The sequence below is a fragment of the Prinia subflava genome, chromosome 8 (genome assembly GCF_021018805.1).
Source record: "Prinia subflava isolate CZ2003 ecotype Zambia chromosome 8, Cam_Psub_1.2, whole genome shotgun sequence".
NCBI classification, from domain to species: domain Eukaryota; kingdom Metazoa; phylum Chordata; class Aves; order Passeriformes; family Cisticolidae; genus Prinia; species Prinia subflava.
In genome coordinates this window covers 6813945-6839836 of record NC_086254.1, presented here as the reverse complement: position 1 = coordinate 6839836, position 25892 = coordinate 6813945, and the positions used below count along the sequence as shown (strand labels likewise).

General features: G+C 43.3%; 1 protein-coding gene across 2 annotated transcripts in view; it reads right to left on the bottom strand.

Moving 5' to 3' along the window:
• The window catches only part of FOXN1 (forkhead box N1), a 36630-nt gene extending 25850 nt beyond the window's left edge, over window positions 1-10780 (bottom strand). For both annotated transcript variants that reach the window (XM_063402623.1, XM_063402624.1), the window contains exon 1: window positions 10607-10780. The gene's annotated coding sequence lies outside the window, so the exon portion shown is untranslated. The remainder of the gene's footprint in view (window positions 1-10606) is intronic.
• Window positions 10781-25892: the final 15112 nt, after the last annotated feature.

Genomic DNA, 25892 nt, shown 5'->3' with positions numbered 1-25892 from the left:
CAGCCACTCACAGGAGCACAACTGGAGTGATGTGTCCTGCTGACACCTATTCCTAGGCATGCATGAGAAATGGTGCATGTAAAGCAGGAAAAAGGGAGGAATAGGTCATGGAAAATGATATTTTCCCCTCACCTTCCACTCCTAGTAAGAACTTCCCTGCCCACAAAGCTGCAGTGCTGTTTTTCCCCCCAAAAAATGGTAAATACTGGTCCTCATGTTGAGGTTTACTGGGGAAACTGGGCTGATGGTTGGCTTGGGTGAGCAGGAAGGGCTTTTGGCAAGATTGCCTCTTCACCAGGTTTTAAAGGAACCAAATATCCACTGAAATCCTGAATACAGACAGGAAATCATGGATGAATATTTGGTTGAAAGAGAAAATAGAAGATAAATGTGCTGGGGTGATCTTTGGGGGTCTGCTGGGATTTTGTGGGCCTTGAATTATTCCCAGACAACCTGGAGGAAGAGGTGCAAGGCTCCATGGCAGGATTTGCAGGTGATGGTGCTGCTCTGAACAGTTATGATGAAGATGAGGTGGGAGGAACAGCAAAAAGTCAGGATGAGGTTCAGAGATGGGGCATGAACCTGACAGGTTAAAGAGGAGTGGAAAAACATTATCCAAATCAGGGCTGCAGTTCTGCACCAGCTCTGAGAGCAGAGGTCTGTTTTAAACACATCAACCCACAGAATATTTTGTGTTTCAGTGCCATGAGCTCCCTGCAGTGTAAAAAGTGACATAATCCAGGAGTTACAGAGTTACAGCCCCCTGCCTGCAGGGGCAAACCCTGCTCAGGGAAAAGAAGAGACAGGATGAAATTGGGGGTGAAAAAATAAAAAAGGCAAATGCCTCATTATCCCAACACTCCTGTCTCCCTTCCCCAACAAAATTACAAAGTCACTGCCACCCCAAATTGAGAACTTGGTTTTGTAATTTAAAGAATTTTCTTTGGGATTCCAGGAAAAGCACAAGACAGGCTGAGGAATAAATGAGGGACAGTTTGGAGATTTAACAGCTTTATGGGGAAATACAGCCTGGCATTGTTTTGCAAAATGAGTAACAAAGGAACATGTTCATCCTTTAGGGAGGAATAACTGCTGGGAAGAAAGTGAGATAGAAGTGACTTGAAATTAAGAAGGCAAAAAGAAATGGGAAGGGGGAAGGGAAAGCAAATCTTGTATTGTGGACAAGAGTAGAGGCCGTGCATGAAGGCATTAAACTCCCCAGAAAGGGTTTTGTAAGTATTGGAAAATGTAATTTTTTTGCTGTAAATATAAACTTAATTTTACACTTAATAAACTTAAATTTTTTTTGCTGTAAATTTGTTTGCTGTAAATAAAACAAAGAAAATTCCCAGGACATGATCTGAAAATGAGGGAAAATATGAAACAGGCACAGCTAAACCCATCTGTTTCACAGTTCTGAGAGTATATAAAACCTCTAATTTTGGCCATCTCATTCTTCCCCTTCTCTCCCTTCCCCACCAAATGTCCCAGGCTGGTTCTTCCCCTTTTCCCTGCCCACTTCCCACCTGTTTTCCCCATGCCTCCTCTATTCCTGTAGCCTATTTCTGTCTCATAACCCCTGAGTTCTCACCCTGAGCACCAGAAACACCAAGAGCAGCTGCTGGGTTTATAATAAAATTTAATTCTATGCTTCATCTTACTTTAGCCCTTTTGGGAAAATTCTCTGTGGAAGCTGTTTCTCCTAAAAGAAGAGCAAAACAAAGCTGAGTTTCTTTCCCCAGTTCTTTCCATTTTGTGTTTGGAAATGGATTGTTCCAGCCACTGTGATTGAAATGTTGGATGCAAAACTTTTGCAAAATTGGTTTATCTGGGATGGATTTTTTTAACCTTGTGAAATGTGAGAGGCTTTTATAATACCTTTATTTTTTTCCTCAGCAAAACCACAGAGGGGAAATGCCCAAATTTGTGATGTGCAGCCCCCTCTTCAAGGGATAAATGAACCTCTTCAGGGCTTCAGTCTTGAAAGTATTTTATCAAGAGTAGCTAAGAAATGAAATCCATGATAAAAGCCTTTTCCATGCTTAAATATCTTGACTTTTTAATGAAGTCAATAATAAATCAATAAACTCCTTCAAGAGCTCTGTTGGTGTTCAAAATAGCATCTCTGCTTTCCACTGTTTCTGAACAAATTCCAAATTCAATCTTTTATTTTTTGTGTGTCCCTGGTATTGAGTGAATCCCTTCAGGCTGAGCATGTTCATTGTATTGAGAACTGAGACAACAAATGTGCTTTCACTTTTTTCTATCCCAAATTATGGCTAATGAAAATATCTTATGGCAAAGTACAAATAATAATAATAATGAAAAAGCTAAATTAAATAGGCTAGAAAATGCAGAGGAGGAATTCAGTTCTATGATTTTATGAACACCTCTCACTTACAGGAAAGCAAAAAAAAATTAGGGATTTCTTTCACCACAAAACCTGAGGGAATAACGCCCCTGAAATAAAGGACAGGAATTTCACAGAAACAGCAAACATCTCCAAACTAGTTTTGCAATAAACACTCTGAATAAATAGCCCCTTTTTGGCTGAGGAAACATCATTTGAGCAAGAATATTGAATTGTGTACAAGGCCTTGAAGCCGTTATAAAATTCTTAATAGAGATGAAAATTAGAAGCAAGAAAATGGTTGAAATTCATTAAGAATTATCCAAGTACTGCATTTTCCTGTATCTTTGTGCAGTTTATGGACCCAAGAGATTTTTCCTGGGAACCTCCTTCCCCCTTTGACCAGGGATTTTGTCCATTCTCTTCTTAGTGTGAAAATGAACTCCTTTATTTTAATAAAACCTTAAATTTTGGGGAGCAGCTGGCTCTAAAGAGGTTGAAACTACGCTCATTTCTTTTCTTAAAATATTAAATTTCAGTGATACATAAAACATAACTAACTGATCTAAGGGGATTACCACATTAAAGGCCGAGACATAAAACTAAACCTCTTACAAAAGCTGTGCTGTTTTCTTATACATAAAAAAATCATGCAAATTAAACTTTTTATAGGTGTTTGTTTTCAACACATAAAGCACAGCTGATAAAGAATATTCATGAAGAGACTAGAAATACAGTTTTGTATTATTGCTGACGAGGTCCTCTGACAAGCAACATCAGGAGAAAGAAAAAGAATTGATATTTTAATATATTATTAGATTATATAAACCCTCACAAACCTGCATCAAGTTTGATAATGGCAGCAGCTCAACATTTTGCCTCCTCTTACAGAATTCTGTGGGTAATCAGATTTTCACTTGTTCCAGTGATTTTGCTTTCTTGGATTTTCCAAACAATTATAGGACTGAATTTATAATATTATGGTATTTGGGGCATTACAGAAAGTGATGGAAAACCAGAACAAAGAGTCATGGATTCAGCAGGAGAAAAAAAATGCCAACATGGGAAAGTAGAAACCTGAACAAACAGACTTGGTAGATGTTTATTCACAAATTAATGAATAAACCTGAAATTAAAGAATGTCTTTATTGTAGACATTTTTTTACGTATTTACACCCTCTGATTTAATATTTTTCCTGTTAAACCCAGAATTTATACTGTGGCAGCTTATCGGTCATTAAGTGGGAAATGTGTTTTATAGCCCAGGAGATTTGTGCATGGGGTGAGTTTTATCTGAGCCTGTTGTAAAGGAATTTCTGTGTGAGGAGTTTTTGTCAGCTCAAGCTGCTCTTTCCTGGTGAATGGGCACAAATTTCTACTTGGAAGCAACCTCATACTTTGCTTCCTTTGTCAACATTTTTTTTTGGGACAGAAAAAACTCTCATTTTTGACCTCATTCCATGGTCAAAGATAATTTTCCTCTGTGGTTGAGATTCTTTAGAGCAGAGCTAAAGAGTGTTTGGTTTTCAAAGCCTTGATTTCCAATTCATCCCAAGATCTAGAGAGCAGAAATATCACTGGAGAAATTCAGAGTCACAGGAGAACTGGGCTGGGAGGGATTCCTGGAGAGGATCTGGTGCAGCTCTCCCTGCTCAGTGCCAGCTCAGCTGGGTTAAAGTGGAGACAAGAGGAGGAAAACAGTTAAAAAATACAAAGCACGTGCCTGGTTCCTCCTGCCAGGGAAATCCAGCCCTGTGTCTGTTCCAAACCCTCTGCATGATCTTTGGGCATTAACATCCCTAATGAGCACAACACCAAACTTGCTCAGCCAGGGCAAAGGAATTCTTAGGGGTTCTCTCATTTGCTTTTCTTACAGTCTTCCTTTTCTTCTCTCTCTCCAAGTTAAATAATGCCACTTGTTGCTTATTGGGACCCCTGGTGTATTTTGGGGTGTTTTTTTTTGAATAGGGAGCGTGCAAGAATTGCAATTTTTATCTCATCAAGACTGCAGATGTTTGCACTGGCAGTTAAGAAATAAAGGTAAAAGCTTGACTCTCACAGGTTCCTTGTAAAACCACAGGCAAGTGTCATAAACACATTTATTATTATTTATTATTTTTTAGCATTTGAAGATGTTCAGTTTGATTGTCCATAGTGTTAATTTCATGGAGTTCACTCCTGACATTTCCTACCTTCACTTTCAGTATTTACAGATTCCACATTTTCATTCTCTCTTAAATTCCACTTTACCTTTCTTTCTCTTTTTTTTTTTTTTTTTACCTTAACAGTGTCTTTATGTGTGGGGAAATATTCTATTCCTTTCTATAGGAATATTCTATTCCTATACCTGATCTTTTACTGTTTTTCTTGAACACAGTTTTAAGAATGTCTTTTTCTGTGCAGGCTTTCAACAATGAGGAACACCATCAGCTTAAGCCAAATTTTGCAGCCTCCTTTGCAGTCCTGTTGAGCATTCCTACATGGATAAATCTGACTTATTTTGCCTGTTGAAAACAGTTTCCTGCTGTATTTTTGTAGAGTCAGAGAGAAAAAAGAGCAAGAGACAGAATTATGCTGGGTTTTAGCTGTTAGGTTTGCTGAACACTGCAGGGCTCTCTCACCTCTGTGGGAATGGGCAGAAATCTAAGAAGTTTTACCTTTTTTGAGGAAGAATTCTACAGCATTTTAACCATTGAATGAATTTTTTTTTAAGGCAAAGAACTTTTCCATTCAGGTATTTTAAGCTGTGTGCTGAAGTGATAAATACCCACGAACAGTAGATTTCCATACATTTAAATAAGTGGTATTATTGCTCAACACCTCACAAGACTGTGTGCAGACTACCCCAAAAAAATTACTTTGCATGAGTGGCTAATCTTGGATAAGTTGGCCCTGGTTTATAATTTTTCAGTCATTTGAAAGGTTCTTGTAAAAGATGTTGGCCAATAATATTTGCTGCATATTCCCAAAACAGAATCCAGGTGCCACAAAGCTGACCCCAAACCCATAGGGTAGAACAGGCGCTCTCCAGACACTCTGCATTTCAAAGAAAAAAAAAGAAAAATAAAACCCATCCCAAATCTATTCCTGGGTGGAAAAGTAGGGCAAACATTAATTACTGACCTTAAAGCACGGGGGAAAAACTAACGGGGCACTGCCAAGTCAGAGGATGAGAAATTCTGGGATATTAATGATGTTTGCCTGTGATCTCACCCGTGGAACAATTCCTGTGTTCTCACCTCCCAGAGGACAGGGCTGAGGCTTTTTGAGGTCTCCAGGTTCAGTGGCCCCAATTAATTTTGTTCTGGTGAGTTTTAGAGGATCAGCTGAAATTACTGCAGAGCTGCAGGTCTGAGAATTGGCTGGCTATGAGTGGATTGGCCAGGCTGAAAGGAGGTAAATCACTCCCTGTCATCAAAGTGGAAGGGGTGAGGGAATTACAGGTGGCAGATTTAACTTTACCTCCAAGAAAAGAAAAAGAAATTAAACCCACCAAGAAAATAATAAAAATTTAAGCTAAATGGGAAAAAAAGGGCAAAAGTAGAAGCTCTTATGAATTTGCTAAGCAGGAATTGTCCTGGCAGTGTAATTTCCCTGGATATTGGTCTTGCAAGGACAGAATAATACAGATTTTCCAGCTGGGTATTACTGAGGCTGCTCTGCTTCTGTCTGTGACGTTCTCATGAGTGAGCTAAGGAAAAGTATTTGAAATAAAACTCAGAGAGGAGGCAGAGCTGGTGGAACAGAGCATCAGGAGGAGTTAGGGACTGGCTGCTGCCAGAATGGAAGGGTGTTTGGAGTGGGCTTCTTCAAGAGCCTGCCACCACTTGGTATTTTCATTAATGACTTGAGTGAAAGGCTGGAGAGGAGCTCTGATCAAATTTGGATACAGCTGGAGACAGGAGGCTGTGCCTGGCTGGGTGGAGGGCAGGATGAACATCCAAAAGGAGCCAGGAAAAAGAGTCTGAAGACAGCAAAATGCACTTCAGTGCTAACTGAGCTCAGCACCACTGGAATGAGGAACCTGCAGACTGGGAGAGAGGAGAAGGCAGCAATTCTGCACGGAGAGGTCTTGGGGTTTTGAAGGGTTGTGAGCTGAGCCTAAAGCAGCCAGGTTGTGGAATAATGGACCAGGCAGGGGTGAGGTGCTGGCAGAAATGTGTTCTGTGAGGCCTGGGAAGGGAAATCCCCCTGGTCCAGGGTCAGCTGAGGGTTTGGGATTTTGGTCAGTGCATTTCAGAAGGTTGTCCTCTGGTTTGAAGTCCACAGGAGAGGAGGGAGAGTGCTCAGAGCCCTGGGAATTCTGCCTAACGAGGAAAGAATTAAGAATGTTTGGTCTGGAAGAGAATTCACACTGCAGGACATTCCAGCTCTCTTTCCCCCCCGTCTTTCTCGCTCTTCTTTGCAGCAGCTCAGGAGGACAGCGCCTGCCTGTTTAATTATTCCAGCTGGGAAAATAGTAAATTATTTCCTTCTATGAATTACTTGCATTCCTGGGAGAACAGGTTCCTGTCTAATATTTCTGGCATCCTACCATTTGCCCACAGAGGGGAATGTTGCAGGGACCTGTCCTGGCAGGTCTGTTGAACCAGCAGTTAAGAGTTTGCAGGGCAGGGATCCCTACCCATTCCAGGAGCAAAGTGCTGGATAGGTGTGGAAGTTGGAAGCTGACACTGGATGAGCTCCTTTGAGAGGCTCTAACAAACTGGTGAGGCAGCAGTACAGAGGGAAACAAATTGGGTTAAAATGACAGCATGTTTAGCTTCATTACATGACTCTGATGGAACCTCACCCTCGATGCTTCATTCATTTCTGAGCACTCCACTGACAGAAAGATAATAATGCTCAGGATTGCAGTGGCCCTGTCTCATCCAAACATCTTAAAATGATTTTAAATCTGTTTACTGAGCCTCAAAAGGCACTGTTGAGATTTGTGAAGGCTGCACAGGAATCGCTTTGTTAACCACTTGTTCAGCAGCTCCCTCCAGTACTCAGCAAACATTCAGCAGGGCCCAGAGAATGCAGGTTTAGTTTGAAAATGTAGGGAATTTAGGCAAAAGACAGGTCATCATCTTATGTATTATTATTTTGTTCATAGAATGCAAAAAGAGGAAACAAACCAGAGAGCTCTAAGCCCTTGCATCCTGAATCAAATGAAGGATAATATATTCTATCAGTTTGGAGCAAGCTGGTCTAGTGGAAGGTGTCCCTGCCCATGGAACAAGATGAGCTTCAAGGTTGCTTCCAATCCAAACCATCCTGTGATTTTATGGTTCTGTGTGGGCTCTTTTAGTTGTTTGTTTAAAGGCATAATAGTGGCATATATTTCCTTGGGAAGGGGACTATTTTTTCCCAAAAAAACCGGGTTTTTTTCTTGCAAAAACTCAGCAAACAGACAGCTCTGGGTCACAGCCAGGTCTCAGCTCTCTTGGCATGATGGAAACAACCAGTGCTGGTATCTCCTGTGTCACCAGGAGACTTGGGTGCACAAGATGGGTGAAAAAACCCCCAAAATGGGCAATGTTATGTCCAGGACTTAATTGATTTAAAAGAAAACAACAGAAAAGCCAGGATGTTTGTCTGCGGGGTGAGGAGACAGTCGGGGATGCAGCAGAGGATGTGCTAATGAGGACACAACTTGGATTTATGTCTGAAATGTGGCAAAAGAGTTAATTACAGCCCTGATCCCATTAGATGTGGCAGAGTTTCTTTGATCAACAGGACTGGCCAAGACTTTGCTTTGGGTTTCCAATACAAGCAGCACCCTGTGGCTGGCAGCACATCAGGGGTGACTCAGGAGGGAGAGCAGCACCCCACAGCTCCGACCCCCAAATCCACGGAATTACCTTGGGAAGGACCTTAAAGCTTCAGCCTTCCACCAGAGCAGGTTGTGGTGATTTATTCAGGGTAAATCCCTGTCCTCCTCCAGCCTTGCAGAGCTCTGACAGCTCCCACCCTGCTCTGCCAGCGTGAGGAATTCCTTGGGAAGAGGCAGCCCTGGCCGTGCTCAGGGAGGCAGGAGAGGAGGAGGTGACTTGTAGCTCTCTCCTAATCTGCATTATCTCCATAATTAATCTCTTTGTCTTTGGAGCTAATGATTTTTGAGGTGCAGGAGAGCAGGGAGGTGTGTTTGACCCAAATCTCAGAGCTGGGGCTGTCTGAGGAACGAGGAAAGGCAAAGCCACCACCAGCAGATCCTCTCTGCTGGGAATTATCCACATTTCCCATGGGGAATTGGAAAATTCCTCAGGGACACCGAACCCCCCCAGCTGCTGTTTCACCTGTGCCACATCTAAACCAAATTTTCCTCACTTTCCAAGGGGCACAGGCAGCAGGAGCCAGCCCCAAACCTTCAGCAGGAGCCAGGCTGGAGTGTCCTGCACGTGTAATTGTTTGGGTTGTAAGCAGGACACAGCAGTATCTGTGAAAATCCTTCATTAGACACTTCAGTGCTTTGAGTCCCTGCTTGTTAAAGGCTAAATACATGTAGTGGTTTTTAATTTTTTTTAAAATTTTGTTTGGGTTTATTTGAAATTTTAAGCTGTTTAAAAGTCTTGCATGGACTAATGCAGGAGTTCTGCCTCCCAACCTATCTGTGGTCACTTTAGGATGCAACCAAAGGATCAGTTTGATTCTAACATGAATCAATAATCAAAGGGGTTTTTTGCAGGGGCTTGGAAATTTCTGTTTCAGATTTTTTTTGAGGCTGTATTTGTGCCTCCCTGCCTTTGGTCATTCACCAGCACATGAAATCAGGTTAGGGGAGTGATTTCATGACTGAAAGCAGTTCTGCATGACACCACTTCTAGTGTGAAATATCTGGAACTTTCTGGCCAAAAATATTAGAATACTCTTGTTGTGGTTAATGTTTAGTTTCCAGAAATCCTAAAAAATTAAATTTTCTTTGAATTTCTGTATTACAGCATAGATGCTCTGAAAGGACAGACATTTTCTTTTTTTTTTAGTGTATTTTTCTTGACATCTCCTGTACCTGAGTCGCAAATTACTGTCCTAAGAAAGCAAAACCTGTTTCCATGTAAGTGAATCTTCCCTCTCTCTCCACTTTCTTCTTCCAGGTGAGTAAAAAGCAAATATTTTCTGTGTTCCTGGCAGGTTCCTGTGCTGCACCTACCACAGTGGCATTTCCCAGGTATTTCCATTTACTCCCCACAGTGCTGCCCTGGCTCCTGTCCCTGGCATGTGGCTCCAGTGACATCCAGGAGCTCAGCAACACCACACCAGAATCTGTGCTCATGGACAAGCCAGGACTTTCTCACACTCTGCTTTGACATTTGAAGCTCAGATTATTTCATTTACATTAACCCTTCTTCTGCCAGTGCCCATCTCCCATCACCAGGATAAACAATCTGCATCAATTGTGTATTTTCTGGGCTGCATATATCACATCTGGCTGACAGAAAACTTCACAGCCCTTTGCTCCTTCAGAAATTTACTTTATCTATCCAATATTTTTTTCCCTTTATGACCATAATTAGTTATTAACAAAATAAATACATTTTCAGCCTACACCTCACCCAGTTCAACATATCTCATATAATATTCAAATTAGAAACATATGATCCTGATAAACCAAACTGAAACATTTATAAAGTCTAATTCCCCAAGATTTAATCTGCTGTCCAGGAAGGCAGGAGGGTCAAGAGTTGAATGACAGATGGTTATTATTTATAGGTTTGGATAATTATTGTGTTTGGAACACAAACAGTCCCTTTCTTGCTGGAAATTCAACAGTCTGAAACTAAAAAGTGAAAAGAAAGTGCTATAAAGAAATAAGAATTCAGTTTCTAGTTACAGTGCTCAAATCCAGCCATTCCTGCACTCAGCACACCCTGGCTCCTCTCTGGATGTGACTTTTCCACATGGGAATAAATCTAAACAAAGTTTTCATCCTCTGCTACAAAAGCACCAGATTTAAAGCAGCAATAAAAACAAGCTTGTTTTCAGAACACAGACCTTCCCAAGTTTTTGATTCACCACTGGCAAAGTTTGATACAAATCTTTTAAGAACTGGTAGACACGAGCCTTCCCATGTTTTTTTCAGAAATACTTTTCTTGGCTTGTTGTTTAATTCCCCCTGTTTGTTTTTTTCCCTTTCAGGTAATGGTAAACACTTCCAGCTTTCCTCATAATTCCGGAGCAGAAGGATTGGATTAAACTGCACCAGGGACAAGAAAAACTTTGGGAAGTCACCTCCAATCCTTGTTTCTCCCAGCACCAATGGATCCATGGACTTACCTGGAGTTTCCTTGGCTCCTTCTCCTGCTCCTCCTGCTGCTGGCTCAGAAACACCTCCAGGAGCTGCCAGGGAACGGGATGGAGGTGCTGACCTTCCCTCAGCCTGGACTTCTTCAAAGTCAGCCCCAGGGACTCCACATTAAATAGAGGAGCCAAGACAGGAGAGCTCTGCTCCCCCTTCCGTTTGGCTTTCACGGCTGAGTTCTGAGGAGCTGCACGGAGCTGCCAGAGGTTTCCTCTTACCTTTCTACTGAAGCACAACGGCGTGGTGCTGCTCCAGGACAGGATTAGGTCATTCAAACAGCCCTGCAGAGAGAGGAGGCTCAGCGGTACAGAGGCTCCAGAGGCTGGAGAGATCTGATCTTACATCAGGTGAGAGAAGGCAGCTGGCTGGGCAAGCCAATAATTATGATATCAGCTCTTGCTCGCCTCAGGCAGTCCTGCATTTAATAAGAATACAAATATGACTAAGCTGCATTTTTTTTTCTCCTCCTTGTTCTCTTGGTAATTCTTCAGAGAAGTTGGGCAGGTATTGAGCTCTAACTGTCTGGAAAGAGAGCGCTCCCTCTCCACCTCTCTGTTTTCTTTTTGATTTAAAATACCCATCTGTTACCGTGTTTTGCAAACCTATTATCCACCTGTGGTTATTAAAAACACTCTTTCCTGGCATGGAGTTTGCCAGAGGATCCCAAAGCCTCCAGCTCCCAGAAATAGGTGCCTTCCTTGCATGTGTTCAGCCTGAACTCTCAGCAGGGAAAGGAGCCGTGGCTCCACGTCGGAATGTCAAAACATCTTGCACTGTTTAAAGCATCACAGGAGCACTGCAAAACCAGAGCACTCAAGATTTTGTTCCTTCCCAAAACCAGAGTGCCTTACACACTCACAAAACCAAGACTAAATCAGAGGAATAGGTTGGTGTGGGCCTGATTTTGTATGTGTATTTATTTTTGGAGAGGTCTTTTTGTGTGCTCGTCCATAGAGAGGAGCAGGAATTGCAATGTGCACTTGCAGGAATGTGTATTCCTGCTGCCCTTACCTGGCTTTGTGCACACTCCCCAATCCCCTGCTCACACCTACTGTAATAATACTCACCTACCTCATAGGGTGTTGTGGGGATTAATTAATGTTTGTAAAGTGCTTTGAAGATGAAAAGCCCTGAATGAGTGCTAAATATAATTATCATCATTCCACAAAACAGTAGAAACATCTCCATGGCCCCCAGGTCATTGTATAGGTACACCCATGTTTATCTCCCACAATTATGGTCAGATACTGACCAAGGTATTGAAACTTTGATAAAAATTCCCTCTCTGCTTTGGAGGATGTATTTAAATTCATGTGAAGTTGATGCTGTTCATGAAGTGTATTTTTTTTTATACCTGTTGCAGAGTATTTTACACTGATCTGTGATAGGAAAGCTCTGCCACAAAAAGAGGTGGAGGAAAATCCATGTTTTCACCTGTGATGAATTATTTCCTATCACGAGTTTGCCAGTTGGATTTCATTAAATCTACCAGAGACTTCTGATAACTACAAATGAAGACTTTCAATTCTTCACAGACATTTATCTGCTGGATCTTGCAGTACTGTGGAGTGTTGGTGGATATGCCCTTTCCTGTCTGGAAGATCCCAAAGATAGTGCTGGTAATGACCTGTCTTTTCCAAGGACTCTCACGTTTGATGTTCCTCAGAGCTGAGTGTCTAAAGCTGGCAGGGAAGGTTCTGAGATGGCTGGGGTGACACTCCACGTCTTCACTTCATTATTCTCAAATTCTGCACCACCTTTAATCTCCAGTTCTCACTGTGATAGCTGGGACAGACAAATCTGAGATGGTTTTTGGGTCATGACAGCCCAGAACCAAAGCCAGCCCCTGGCCTGAGTGTCCCCCCAGGCTCTTGGGATGCAGCTGCTGCAGCCAGGGAGCTCCTGGTCCTTAAATTGGCTTTTTTAACATCACCCTGCTGGGTGTGTTCACTCCAGCTGGAGCCACAGGTCGATTGCAGTGCAGAGATAAGAGCCTGAATGAAAGTGAACCACTGACTGGAGAGCATTATCTCTTCTTTCCTGGGATAAGTATCAGGAGGAAATACCTAGAGGAAAGCAAGGTGTCAGAATTCAGTACAGATTTTGCTGTTTCTCAGGTCACAGCCTTGGACCAACACCCACTTCTGTGGGTGTGAGGAGCACAGCCCACCCACCAGCACTGCCTCGTGGGCTCTCTCCTTTCCAATGGCAAAACAGTTTTGTAGAATTTAAAGTCAGTTGTTTCTCTTTTCCTTCAAGAGTTTGGTTTAAAACAGACTTTGTTTTTTTTCCTTCAGGAGATGAAGTCAAACACCAGGAGAGATCAAGATGTTTGAATCAGAACAAGCTCAGTTTTGTCAGATCCAGACTAGGCTAGTGCAATGTGATAACTTTATATCTCTGCTTGGTCTGGGCTCTCATGGAAAGACTGAGCTGTTGACTTGCTGCTATGCTAAACTGTTACATTCTATTCCCTAATCTGATGTTTAATTTTAGGGGGGAAAAAAACCCTTAAAATTGCAGCTGTCAAAGCTGCAAAGCAAATATTCAAAACTGGAGTCAGTGGAACCAATTCAGGGCTGTCTGACTGTGTCTCCAGCCTGAAGTAACAATGTCAGGTGGAAATGGTTCCTGTCTGCTTCCACCAGGGCTCCTTGTTTCCCACAGTTTGATCCTTGTCCCAAAAATTTTCCCTGGACTGGTGCTGCCTCCAAAGGGAATGGATAAGCTGAGCTCAGAGCTGTGCATGACAATGTGTGCAATTCAGAGCGTTTGATCCATTTTAACATTAAATATTCTTCAATTCCTTGACGTGGAAAAGCTCTGCTGACCTCATTATAAACCCCTCCTGCTATTTGTAATTGGCAAGAACAGTCTTGTCGATCTGGAAATTTGTCAGCCAGGAGTTCTCCCTGTGAACTTCACTTTTTGCCCAGCCAAAGAATAAATTAATTCATTTGATTAAACATTCCTGCTTAATTTAGCAGTAGGATAATTGCTCATTTTTAATACATTGTTTCTATTTTATCATGCAGTGATGGCAGCAGTATTTGTTATCATAAACAGCTTTGTAGGATTACAATTTTTGTATCCTAACATTTGGATGATAAGCTTACAAAATGACTTAAGACGTAATCTAACCAGCTATTCTGCCACCATTAAATAGGAAAAGTGTCCCAGCATCTCTCCCTTGGGATCACCTGAGGGAAGACACACCTGGGTGTAACTTTAACCGTCTGCTGGGCTGCCTTTAAATAGTAGTCAGGGCTTGCTTTTTATCTTCTGAGATATCCCTAGGGAATACACACCTTGGTTTAACCTACATACACTGCAGTCCATTTCTGTCCCTCAGAAGTAATCACAAGTGCATTCACCTGGCAGTTTGATGTGTCTAGAAAAACACATTGGTTAAACTGAGCTTAGCAATGTCAGCATTCCAAATATTTCACCAAATCAGGGAATGGTTTGGGCTGCAAGGGACCTTAAAGACCATTTTGTCTTAAAGGCCATGAGCAGGGACACCTTCCACTAAACCAGGTTGTTCCAATCCCAGTTCCAAGGATTTAAGAGAGTATAACTCTTCTTTTGGCAGAATTTATCTGTCTTTTGCCCTGTTATTGTTATAGAGGAGCTGTGAGGCGAAAAAGTGAAGGACAAAATTCACCAGGGAGATCTGAATTACAGCCTCCAAATCTGGCAAGCCCAGAAGTTGCTCTTTTGTTGGCATTTGCAGAACTTCCAGCTTTCTAATTGTTCAATCCTAAATTAAAATAGGAAGAACCATCATTACACAAAATATCATTTCCTGACCAGTGATTTCGTGCTGCCCATAAAGCACAGCACGGGGAGCAGTGTGGCAGCCACGGTGAGGTGTTATTTTGTTATTTTGGAAATGAGGGTGAGTTCCAGATGGTGTTAGACTTGACTCTGTGCCTTCCTGCTCCAGGTGAAATTCAGGAAGGTGATCCAGACACGTGTTACACTCATTGTGTCACCAGCACTGGGCTCTGCTTTGCCTTTTTGACAAGACTGCTCTCAGTGTGCAGCTTTCAAGGCAGGAGGGAGATAATTAATTAAAGACAGAGAGAGATTGGGCTAATAATTGGGAATAATAACCTGATTGCTCTCACAGGTTTGTTTTGTTTCATGCTCAGCTATTTGGTCCTTCCATATTCAGCAGCAGGACCCTGCATTGTTCCGGGGTAGCTGGAGCTGGATCCTTCTCCTGTCCTCAGGGAGGAATTCCCATTCCTCCTGGAGCTGATCACTGTAGAAATACAAAATTTCAGACCTCAGAACCATGCTGGGATGCCCTGCAACAGATCCTAAACCTTCTTGTCTCCTCACAGAACGTAATTAATGAAGAGTTGGCAGCGCTCTGTCAACTTTCCCTTTTTTGTTGACACTGCACTTCAGAAAAAGCCTTTTGTGATTTTCCCCCCTCCTTTTTATTTATTTTTTTTGTTTCTTTGTTATGAGGTTAACAGAAAGGGAGCAGGCTTTCCTAGCCTGCAGCTGCTGGATAAGTGGTAGCTTGGCAGGCTGTCTTTGTTTGTTTGGTCTTATGGCTTCTGCATTTTTGGCTGCCAGGCTGTTCCCAACATCACAGAGCTGTGCAGAGCGAGGCTGTCGGGGGAATTTTGGTGACACAACAAGGAAAGGGGAGAGCCTGCCTTCCATCAGCTTCCAGAGCATGGGAATTGGGTGGATGGCAAAGTCAGGGGTGTAGAACAATGTGGCCAATGTCACAAGAGAATGATGGAATCCCAGCAGAGCTGCTGATATTGGAGTTGTTCTTCTTTTTTCTTGTGACCTCCAACTCCTCTACCTGAGCAGGGCTTTCCAAAGGGTAGAGCACAGGAGATTCAGAGGAAAATGCTGCTGCATCCTCCTTTTAAGGGCCTGAGGGACTGTGGGAGTTTCAAGAGCCTGTGGATCTCCAAGGGAGACCTTTGAACCTCGTGAGCCTTCCCACCCCGATCCTGTCACACTCCTGACTCTGGATTTGTCATGCAGGTTTGGCCACTTAGTGCCCAGGCATGAGCAGGGAAATGGTCACTCATCCATGACTTCATTCTGCTGCTTCTAAGGCTTGCTGCCTGCTCTTTTTATTTTCCATTTCTTTTAGGCTGGGTGGTGATTTCAGAGGTGTTGAATAACCCACACCTTCCCCCAGTGATGTCCAGCTTTTAGTTCTTGGGAGGTTTTTTTTCTGTTCCTCCTTGCTGATGCTCTGTGGTGAAGGTGCAGCATCATTTCTGCAGCAGAGGCAGAGCTCAGAAGCAGAATTAGTTTGTGAATAAGATGTTGCCTGGTGGTTCAGATGAAAATGTTTGCAATTCACTGCACTTCACCACCCAAGGCTGCTCTGTGCTTGGCACTGTTCCTTTACACCAGCACAAGAGAATTTTCTTTGTACTACTGGAGTCCCTCTCCACATCCTCAGCTTGCAGAGCCTCCTAAATCCCTTCAGAAAAAAAAAATTTATGAATTCAGGAATATTGCTCTGGATTTTGCCTTGCTCAACATATTTTCTGTAGAAGTCAGGGAATCCTTCAGCTAGAGATAAAACACTAAACCCTGCTGGTACCACAACCTTTAACCAGGTTTCTCTCCAGTTAGTGACATGATTGGTTCTAAGCAGGATGATTAATATTTAGCCAGCTAGAAGACAGCTAACAGTGTTTTACTCCTGCCAGAGGCCTAGGCTAGCACATGATTATCTTCTTATAACTGGCTTGGCAGAAACGTGTGTGTGTGTGTTGGTTTGGTGTTTCTTTTCTGTTCTTTCTTTCTCTTTTTTTTTTTTTTTTTTTTTAGCCCCTTAACCATGTCTAATAACCAGAACAACTGGTCTGTCTTCTTTCCTTCTTGGAGTGTGTGCTTGGATGTTCCTGACTGCTCCAGGAGCAGCCAGTGCCAACACATGCACGCCCTTTTGGTGTTCCTCCACTTCCCTGGAATCTGGGGGAATTCTTCTCCCAAGCTCCCCAAAGTGTCAGTGGCAGAAATGCTGAGGCATCAGCAGAACTGGGTTGTACTGGAGTAAAACTGGTTTAGGAACACGACTCAGATTTAGCACAGAGGATGGTTGAGGTTGGAATAGACCTTAAAGATCATCTCCTTCTGAGCCCTACCCAAACATTAACCAGGCTGAAATGTGAATTTCTTGTGAGCTCATGTAGAGAACACAGTTATACCCACAGGTGAAGCTGGCAGTGTGTGGTATCACCCCTCCAAGTGTTGTCTCAAATCCTGCCAGCCATTATTGTGTTGATTTTGAAAGAGAAAGGAGAACTGGGAAGAATTGACCTGGGATATTGAAAAGCACTGACACACTTGTGTTTTCCTAATGAATTATAATGCAAAAACAGCCTGGGGTGAATTATTTGACCCAGACTAGAGCAGTGCTTGGATTTAGGGAAATAAGCAGCATGTTCAGCAGGAAAGTTTATTGAATTTTAGCTGTCTGTAGCCAGCTTTGAGCTGACCTCCCAGCTCCTGGGTTCAGGACTCTGGAGCCATCAGGTGAATAATCAGAATTCCCAGGTTCTCCCTGTCCTGTCCAAACCATTTTCCCACCTTTCTTGGACCATCTTCACCTTCACCCCCAAGAGTGGAAAACACAAAAAGCTTTGTGCTTCCTCAAACAGCCACCGAAATCATCCCAGAGGTATTATCTTAGAAATGAGAAAATGATTCAATGAAAGAAGGGGTGAATCACGTAAATACCCGGAGTGTTGTACCTCAGCAATGTCCCTCCCTTCTGAGTACAAAGCAAAGAACAAAAGCAGGCTGCTGCCTGGCATGGGCCCCTCCTAGATGACTTACTGGGACTGTGAAATCATCAGAAGCCTCAGAAAGAAGTGCTTAGGCAGCGTTTATAACTTGATTTTCTTCTCTCCAGTCCTCTGTGAGCGTGGACCTGCTCCCCGTGTTCTCTTGCTTGTAGTCCAGAAGATGCATGAGGAAGGGAAATATTTAATGTTCACAGAGTTCTGGGTGCCTTTTACACTTTAGAGGTTGACAATGGATTTTTTAGAGCTAAAACACATTGCATGGAAGAAGGGGCATAAACATTATAAGGTCAAGAAAATACGAAACCACATTTTTATTGCTGAGGAGGATTTTAAACACGCTCTTAGAAAAACAGGCAACGTGAAAATCTTGTGGTCTGTTCAAATGGAGAGTTATAATGGGAGGTAAAAACCCTGAGCAGGCCATTAATTCCTACCTGGCAGCCAAACCAAGATTGCTTCAGCACTCAGAGGAGCTTCAGTGAGAATGAAATATTGATCTCAGATGGCCAAATTTAAATTAAGTGTGTGAGGTACAAGAGCCAGAGGAACCCACTCTAGAAGGTATTCAGTGCAAAGTATGCTGTGAAAGTTCCCAATTATTTTATGAAAAAATCATTGGACAAAAGATGAAAAGACTCAAGGAGGATAAAAAGGAAGTAATTGCAACCCTGAGGTTTCCATTCTAAATTCAGTTTAAAATGTTTTAACTTAAAACAGGAGTTTGGAGTTCATGTGATTCTCCACAGGCTCCGGTCCGTAAAGTTCCATAGGAAGCAGCAGGATCAGCTCTCCCTCTGTAAGTCCTGAGTTTTTAATGGTTTATTCAGTGAAATGGGAATACTCTGCAGCTACTCCACGCTGTTCAAATGTCTTTGTCAGTGGTTTTTTTCCCCTTTCTCAGTGCCCTCTGTTGTTTTTCTGCACTGTGTGCTTTTCACTCGGGCTCTTGTGACATCAGTGGCGAATGTCTGTGAGGAATTGCCTCAGGCCAGAGTGACTTTCAAAGGATAAGACAATTTGTTCCCTTGCCAATGAACAGTTTATTACATTTCTAATTATTGTTATTAGTCTGGCAGGTGGTGCCATGCATATTTTTACAACTGCCAAAGATGCAGGTACTTCTTTCATGATGAAAAAATAACCTGGGTGAGATTTAAAGGCAGACCAGGTGCTCTGCTGTTGTGTGTGTTGGATAATTCTTTGCACTAATGTGGTGTGCTGGTTGTTTTTAAATCTTAAGTTGAAACATCCTGACTCCTGAAAGATTTTGTTGTGAGACCAATTGTAATTAGAGTGTGTTACCAGCCTGGGTTAGATACGGAGGTTTCTCTCCCTCCCTCTCAAGTTCTTTCCTCTAATCTTTATTACTCTACTTGTTGTGCAAATTAAAGACTCATCATATTTATAAACTCCAACTCAGAGTTCACGTTAATCACTGCCTAAGTGATTAAATACCCCTTTCCCAGTGAAGATCTGGGTTCCTGCACATGGAGATTTGACTTTCTCTGCTCTGTGGGGTTGCATGCAGGCAGATTAAAAACATAAAAATGATATAAATAGTCTGTGCTGGTGCAATACCATAATATCCCTCTTGAGCAGCCCAGTCCAGTTCCACCCATTGCTACCTGTGCAGAGCAGATTTTAAAACTCTGAGGGACCTGATCTAGTGAAAGGTGTCCCTGCCCATGGCAGGGCTTGGAATGAGATGGTTTTTAATAATTTTAGCCCCCAAACCTCCATGAATTCATGATAAATTGTGTCATTCATACCTTTTACACTGTCCTGGTATTGTGAAAATACACTTTCTTAATGCAGCTTCACATTATTTATCCAGTAAATCCTGGATGATTTCACGTTACACTGTCACTAAAGAGAAGAAGTGAATTCAGAAGCAATAGAGAAACAAAACTGATTTATTCACTGATGGCTTCAACAGCCCAGCTGCCAATAATTAGAAAGGCCAAAGTCTAGCTAGAGCCTGATCTGACCATGCTGTAAAAGGCAATAAAACTCTTCCTATAAATGCATCAGTAACAAAGGAAGAGCAAAGGAGATTCTCCCTCCTTTGCTGTTTGCAGAGGGGGAAGAAGCTGGACCCATCCAGGATCCTGAGGGAGCTGTTCTCTGTCCACCATCCACCAGCAGCCCTGGCTGAGCAGAGCTCGCTGGAGGTCAGCAAATGTGACACCCACCTCCAAAAAAAACAATCTGCAGGGGAATTCCAGGGACTGACAGACGTGTCTGGCTGCCCTTGGTGCCAGGACAGACCCTCTGGAATGCCACCATGTGGATGGGGCAGCCAGGTTGTCACACACAGCTCCACAGAGGGCAGGTCCTGACCCCCCTGATCTCCTCCTGGGACAGGGTCACCCCCTCAGTGGTGAGGGATGAGCCTGCCTGGATTTCAGGAAAGGCTCTGACACCTCTTCCCACAGGATTCTCCTGGGGAAACTCATGGCTTGGATGGGGGCACTTGGGAAAACACTGGCTGGAGCCCAGGGGATGGTGAAGGGAGTCACACCCAGCTGGGGCTGTCACCGCTGCTCCCCGGGCTCTGCACTGGGGCCAGTCCTGCTTGTCACCTCCATCGAGTGAGGAGGGTGGGCACAGCCTCGGCAGGGCTGGATCTCAGGAAAAACATCTTCAGTGAAGGGGCCACCAGTGGTGGAGTCACCATCCCTGGGGGGTTTACCAGGGGGATGTGGCACTTGGGGACAGGGGTCAGTGGCACTTGGGGAGAGGAGTCAGTGGTACTTGGGGACAGGGATCAGTGGCACTTGGGGACAGGGGTCAGTGGCACTTGGGGACAGGGATCAGGGGCACTTGGGGACAGGGGTCAGTGGCACTTGGGGACAGGGGTCAGTGGCACTTGGAGACAGGGGTCAGTGGCACTTGGGGACAGGAGTCAGTGGCACTTGGGGAGAGGAGTCAGTGGTACTTGGGGACAGGGCTCAGTGGCACTTGGGGACAGGGGTCAGTGGCACTTGGGGACAAAGGTCTGTGGTACTTGGGGACAGGAGTCAATGGCACTTGGGGACAGGAGTCAATGGCACTTGGGGACAGGGGTCAGTGGTGGCTCTGGCAGTGCTGAGTTTACAGCTGGACTCGCTGATCCCAAATTTCTTTGCCAACCCAAACAATTCCATGATTCCAATTTGGATCCCACCAGCATTGCAGTACCTTGCTGTTACTCACCTGTCTAAACAAACACAAAGCAACTTTCTCTGCCATTCTCGTGACAAAAAGAAATTTATTCTGGTGAAAAAAATTAATTTATTCTTTTCACATATACCCCTCTTTTGGTCTCTGTTTGCCCAGGGATATCAAACAATCCTGTTCAGTAAAACCAGACACACAAATTTGCTATTATTAATGCAAATGGATTTTAATGAATTGTACTTTGGTTTGGGGAGTTAAAGAGGTGGGATATCTTCAGCTCTGCCCCCTACCTTGATGTTTTATTGTGACAGCACAAGTTTCCTTAATGCCACATTTTTTCCCCCATAAAAACAGGACACAAACTGGCAGCACCACAAAACTAGGTATGTAAGAAAAACAAATCGATAGGATAATTTATTGCAAAACTGAGTGGGTTTTTTTGTCTTTCTGTGACTTGCAGGAGCTGCAGCTGTGCTGGGCTGGGTTCAGAATTTGGCTGACTTGCGTCTGCACCCGCCAGGGCTCCAGGTAAGAGCGGCTCTTGCTGGAGCAGGGAGCATGGGCAGGTTTTGGAGTCATTCCCTGCAGGGGCTGTTCAGCAGGTACAGGAGGCCAACAGTGGCACTGAGTCAAAATAGTGGCTGCAAAGATATTACAGAGCTGGCTGCACCTGGTGTAGAGGAAAATAAAGATGTCAGTGCCCTCCCCTTTCCCCATCACTTGTCTCATGTTTCTGAGATACAGGTGTGTGGTTACTGTGTAAACAGAGCAAAGATTTTTTTCTTCTAGGCTAATAAGCTGCGTGTTTTGGTTTGTTTGGTTTTGGGGTTTTTTTTAATCCTTACAGTATCTCTGCCAAAATAGAGAAGCTTGCAGTATGAACTCCTGCACTTCCACACCCCCTGTGCTCACTTGGGAGGAAGGCTTTGGTTTCTGGAGCCAGGGTTCAGTCAGAGCCTGCCCCTCTGGCAGCTCTGCTTCAGCCCTTTCTGAATATATTCCAGACATTTATTTTTTGTCTTGTCCATGCACTGTGTAATCCACCAGCAGTCAGAGGAGCTTGATTTAACAGATAGTGCATGAGCATGAAATTGGTGCTTGTTTTTGCTGTGCCATTCACCAGTCTGTTGTGACTATCCAGGTAGCTCTGGCTGTGATCATTGATTTTTTTTTTTTGCCAATAATTGGGGTGAAAAACTGCCCTTTGTCCACCCTAAAAGTCCTCAGAACTAACTCTGCTGATGCTGCTCTCTGCCACAGAGCCCGGGTGATAAAAACATAACACTAAAGGAATTGCTAAGATTATTTTGGATTATTTCCATGGAATCTGGTGGGATTGCTGTTTCTCCTGTGCCAGTTGTAGCTCCCAGTGCCACGACTTCACTTTCTGAGGTTGAGGAGGAAAGAAAAGCACAGGTGTGAGGAAGCTGCCACTGTCCAGCTGTGTTATCTGTGATGCAAAGTGATTTATGACTGCATGTTTCATGTGTGACATTGCCAGAGGTGAGAACAAGGAGGAAAATTCAGGCTCCCTTCGGGTGACAGGCAAAAATAAAGAGGATCCTCTTTCAGTTTTCTGGCAAGTCTCATCAGGAGAGTCCTAGAGAAAAAAAAAAAGGGAAATGTGGCTTTCCTTTTGCAGCCACTAAACTGCCCCAGAAAAAAACAGTACTCACTAAAGTCCCCTCAAGAGGCAACTGGGAAAACTGGGGCCAGTCCAGCTAACTGGAACACTCTGCACTCACCTTGCTGTTCTCACATTGGGAAATTCCATATAAAAGTCCTTTATTTTCATGGACAACTCTGACCACTTCTCCTTGTGCTGGATGGAAAGGAGCAAGAGTCAGCAGAGTTACTGAAACTGGGTGTCCACTCCCTTCCAAAGAATGCAAAATCCCAGATGGGGAAAATATGGAGTTGTTCTGCTCCTCATGGACTACTCAAGGGAAGTGGGGGAATTCCTGGAGTGCTGCTGCAGGACCTGAAATCATCTGAATGGTATAAACTGGAAGCAGGGTAAGTTTCTGATGGTCCAACCAATTCTAGTTCATATTTCAAGTGCAGTGGCAGCCAGAAGCAGTTGTGATTAATTGTTGGATCACAAATGCCTCACACAGGCATCCAGCATCTGAGCCTTGAAGCAGCTGAATCTGTTCTGATTCATAAAAATATATGTGTTGAACCCTTGAATTAATCATTCTGTTCTTTCTCTATGTTCAAGTTAGTATGGTTTTGTTGTTTTGATTTTCTTTTTCCTTTTTGACAATTTTAATACATTTTATTGATGTTTCAACCCTGCTGCCCTGCATTGCTTTGGAAAAGTGTTCCCTTGTTCCATTCCTCATCTATTTAGGAGAATTTTCCAAGGATAATCAACATCAGACCTGGTGCTTGGCCTGGATTTGGGGACCCTGGGCATGGCCTGGTGCAGTGCAGACACTGCAGGTGACACGTGGGGAGGGAACCTGCCCCTCCTGGATGGCACCTGGATGGTTTCGGTGTGTTAATATGATTAAAGGATAAATAATATTAAATGTTTCCTTAATAGGAGAAAATACCCTGCATTGACAGTAGTGATTAAGTTCCATTAAACAGTTGTTAGTTTGGACACCGGGTGATTAGTACATCCAAACCACTTCATTTCCAGACTTTGGCACCTTGGTCATTACTAACTCAAGCCATAAAGTTCAGTGAATCAAGTTGTAAATAGTTTTATTGGTCCTATGTTGGGAAAAAAAAAAAAAAAAAAAAAAAAGAAAAAAAAAGAGGGTTGTGAAATTCCAGGATGATTTCAAGTTATGTATTTCCTAATTCCTCATGTTTCTGCTTTCTGTTCTTTAGTTATTCATCATTGCAGAGGGTTTAAACTCTGTTTCTGCTTTGGCAAGCACTAAAAACCAGTGAGAGCAGAGATTTGTATTCCCAAAATAAAATAATCCAAATGGAAAGAGGGTTGGAGGTGCACACAGCTGCCAAGATGCCATAGTTATCCAAGGAAGGAATTTCCTCAAGGACACAAATGGAACAGCTTTTACAGCTCCTGGAGAAAGGGCCACAGTTACCCACATGCTGCTAATTGTTGAATAAAACACAGAACCTTTGTTTGCTGAAAAGAATTTTCACCTTTTTGAGAATTCTTTCATGTCCATTTTATGATAAACTGTGCTTCCAAGTAGATCTTATTTATTTACTTTTATTTTTAATGAAAGTTTAGGAATTGAGTTGTATGTCCTGGACATATTTCAAGATGTCAGTGCTCTACAACAAAGCTCATTTTAATGCCTCTTAAGTGACTGGGAGCAAATTTTTGGTTTCTCCAAACCAATTTGAGGATTAGCAGGATGTGCTGGCTTCATCCTGGTTTAGCTTTCAAGTTGCCATGTGTCCTGTTAAGTCTGTTTATGATTTCAGTGACCCTTGCATCACTCCCGTGCCACTTTACAAATTGCTGCCGAGGTGTTTATGGCCGGCTGCCTTTCCCAAATGTAAGCGATTTTTCAAGGGAGCCTGCCCAGAAACCGTCAGCTTTTATGGTGTGGTCACAGAAATTGTGTGTTTTTAACTCCCTCTGAGTGCATGTGTGTGCCTGCAGAAGCTGTGTGTGTGCAAGGCAAGGCAGGACAGCTCCATAACTCCAGGGAGAACAGAGGAGGTGACTCCCAGCCAGCCACTTACTCACTGCCACACACTGTGGGAAACCTGTGTTTTGTGGTTTGGCTGAGCAGTTTTTAGGCCAAGGCAGGCAAAAAAGACACAGGTGCCCTCCTGGTTACCAAATCCATCACTCGTGGAAGGCAAATTTGGTGTGATCTTGAGGAGCTGAGTTGGGAATCCCAGCTGAGCACAGCAGGTGCTGAGCTGGCAGTTTCACAGCAGGTTGTGAAATTTGATCTCACAATGGGAAATGGAGCCACTCCTTGAGGGCAATATCTGGAAACATAATGGGGAACCACCCTTCAAAGGTGATCCGGGTAATAATGGGGCTTAGAAACACTTTCTACCTGCTTTGCTTAGAAAATTATGAAAATTTTTAATGGTGTTACTGGTTTTTTGCACAAGCACACTATATTTAGCTGTACCTCGACTGGTCCTGAGCTCAGACACACCCAAGGCAACAAACTGCCCAGTGCCACCACCACTGCAAGGCAGAAACTGGCCATGAAATTCCCAGTTCTGCTTGTGTTTTGGTGGTTTTTCTCTTCTCTTCTCTTCTCTTCTCTTCTCTTCTCTTCTCTTCTCTTCTCTTCTCTTCTCTTCTCTTCTCTTCTCTTCTCTTCTCTTCTCTTCTCTTCTCTTCTCTTCTCTTCTCTTCTCTTCTCTTCTCTTCTCTTCTCTTCTCTTCTCTTCTCTTCTCTTCTCTTCTCTTCTCTTCTCTTCTCTTCTCTTCTCTTCTCTTCTCTTCTCTTCTCTTCTCTTCTCTTCTCTTCTCTTCTCTTCTCTTCTCTTCCTCTTCTCTTCCTCTTCTCTTCCTCTTCCTTCCTCTTCTCTTCCTCTTCTCTTCCTCTTCTCTTCCCTCTTCTCTTCCTCTTCTCATCCTCTTCTCTTCCTCTTCTCTTCCTCTTCTCTTCCTCTTCTCTTCCTCTTCTCTTCCTCTTCTCTTCCTCTTCTCTTCCTCTTCTCTTCCTCTTCTCTCCTCTTCTCTTCCTCTTCTCTTCCTCTTCTCTTCCTCTTCTCTTCCTCTTCTCTTCCTCTTCTCTTCCTCTTCTCTTCCTCTTCTCTTCCTCTTCTCTTCCTCTTCTCTTCCTCTTCTCTTCCTCTTCTCTTCCTCTTCTCTTCCTCTTCTCTTCCTCTTCTCTTCCTCTTCTCTTCCTCTTCTCTTCCTCTTCTCTTCCTCTTCTCTTCCTCTTCTCTTCCTCTTCTCTTCCTCTTCTCTTCCTCTTCTCTTCTCTTCTCTTCTCTTCCTCTCTCTTCTCTTCCTCTTCTCTTCCTCTTCTCTTCTCTTCTCTTCCTCTTCTCTTCCTCTTCTCTTCCTCTTCTCTTCCTCTTCCTTCTCTTCCTCTTCTCTCTCTTCTTCTCTTCCTCTTCTCTTCCTCTTCTCTTCCTCTTCTCTTCCTCTTCTCTTCCTCTTCTCTTCCTCTTCTCTTCCTCTTCTCTTCCTCTTCTCTTCCTCTTCTCTTCCTCTTCTCTTCCTCTTCTCTTCCTCTACTTCTCTTCTCTTCCTCTTCTCTTCCTCTTCTCTTCCTCTTCTCTTCCTCTTCTCTTCCTCTTCTCTTCCTCTTCTCTTTCTCTTCTCCTCTTCCAGATTTTCACCCCTATTTTTTTTCTGGAATTTGGGCATTTTTACACCCTCTGAGCACTTTCC